We start from the raw sequence: 2164 nt of genomic DNA, 5'->3' as shown, positions 1-2164 counted from the left end.
CTCTTCAACCGCGCCGCCAACTGAGGCGTCTGCAGCCAAGACCCTCAGAGACTCTGCAGCCTGGGTCCCGAGGGGAGACGCTGCCCTCTGGGGGGGGGGCGCTCTGGCTTGGTGTGTGAGCGTCCACACGGCGGCTCTTTCTGCCGTCGGTGTTCCTCTGCTTTCCTTTCTCCTCTTCCCTGGTCAGTGGCACCTCCACCTCTCTTCTGCCTGCACCACCTTCTCAAACCCCTTGTGTCTCTCTCTGGGGGGGGGGGGGGGGTGAAGCCAGGCAGAACCACTCAGAACCACCCGGTGGGTTCTCCTTGAAGTCGTCTGCTCTCTGTGGGCTGCTTTGAATGTAGCTCCCCCCCCTCGCTGTATTGAGTCTGCAGGTTTGATTAGGTGTGTGTGGGGGGGGGGGGAGCTGTGGGTTAAGATGCATAAAGCATCATGTGGCGATAAACTTGAATTAAATCTTGGTGCCTTGGAAGAGGAGCACTTTTCAGAAAAAGTGTGTGTGTGTGTGTGTGTGTGTGTAGTTGTGTGTGTGGGGGGGGCGGGGGACAATTCAGGAAGTGACTCGTCTCCTCTGGGTTGAACTTCCCTCTTGGAGGTCATCGAAGGTCGTTGGCTTGGAGCCTCAATGAGAGTCTCTCAGCTGTTCGATATTTTTAGTTTTTTCTCTCCCACATATATATATATAGTTCTATATAGACATATATGTCTATATATAACTATATATGTGTATATATCTCTTAGTATTTCGTCTCTCTGTTGTTTTCCTTTCTGTTTTAAAGTTCTCTCATCCTGGTGGGTTTGTGTGTGTGTGTGTGTGTGTGTGTGTGTGTAGGAACGTCGACTTTTATATCTCCATGCAAACACAACTCCAATATCTTTTCTACTGACAAGGCAACCGTCAAAGTGTATTTAGGTATTTAACAGCTGTACAATTAAACTGGAATTGTATGATATTTTTGCTGAAAATTGTAAAATAAAAAGGTTTCTATATTTGGATGAAAACGTGTCTGAGAAGATGAATTAAACACAAACACTGCAGCGCGTTGTCTCTGCATCATAACCTCTTCAAAGAATAGACAACATGAACATGTGTCGTTCTTTTAAAACACTAAAGGAGGAAACTAGCAGGAGACAACCAGACATGTTGGAATTTAAAGATTCAGAACGAACCGCAATACACAATTCAGTTTGAACCTTTTTTAGCCCTCCCCTGGTGGCGGTCTGAAGAACAACACTCATCACCTGTCTCTTCAGGCGTCACCGGCCTCTCAAACCGAGTCGCTGATGCTTGACCTTTGAGAGACGACCTTCAGCTCAGGCTCACAGCAGCTGCACCTGGACCGGCTCGGCCGCGACCCCTGAAGCCGAGACATGGAGCGAGGGCTCGGCGTAGAAGCCTTCGCTCACAGATCGATACAGAACACCTTCATACAGAGCACCGCCATACAGAGCACCTCCATACAGAGCACCTCCATACAGAGCACCTTCATACAGAGCACCGCCATACAGAGCACCTTCATACAGAGCACCGCCATACAGAGCACCTCCATACAGAGCACCGCCATACAGAGCACCGTCATACAGAGCACCGCCATACAGGTCGATACAGAGCACCGCCCATACAGAGCACCTCTTCCTGTCACTTCATTTCTTCTTCCTGTCACTTCATTCCCTCTTCCGGTCACTTTATTTCCTCTTCCTGTCACTTCATTTCCTCTTCCTGTCACTTTATTTCCTCTTCATGTCACTTCATTTCCTCTTCCTGTCACTTTATTTCCTCTTCATGTCACTTCCTTTCTTCCTGTCACTTAATTTCTTATTCCTGTCACTTCATTTCCTCTTCCTGTCACGATTTCCTCTTCCTGTCACTTAATTTCCTCTTCATGTCACTTCATTACCTCTTCCTGTCACTTCATTTCTTCTTCCTGTCACTTTATTTCCTCTTCTTGTCACTTCATTTCCTCTTCCTGTCACTTCATTTCTTCTTCCTGTCACTTCATTTCCTCTTCCTGTCACTTCATTTCCTCTTCCTGTCACTTCATTTCTTCCTGTCACTTCATTTCTTCTTCCTGTCACTTCATTTCCTCTTCCTGTCACTTCATTTCTTCTTCCTGTCACTTAATTTCCTCTCCCTGTCACTTCATTTCTTCCTGTCAGTTTATTT

The sequence above is a fragment of the Pseudoliparis swirei genome, chromosome 19, assembly GCF_029220125.1.
Source record: "Pseudoliparis swirei isolate HS2019 ecotype Mariana Trench chromosome 19, NWPU_hadal_v1, whole genome shotgun sequence".
NCBI classification, from domain to species: domain Eukaryota; kingdom Metazoa; phylum Chordata; class Actinopteri; order Perciformes; family Liparidae; genus Pseudoliparis; species Pseudoliparis swirei.
Note: the sequence above shows the minus strand (reverse complement) of the source record.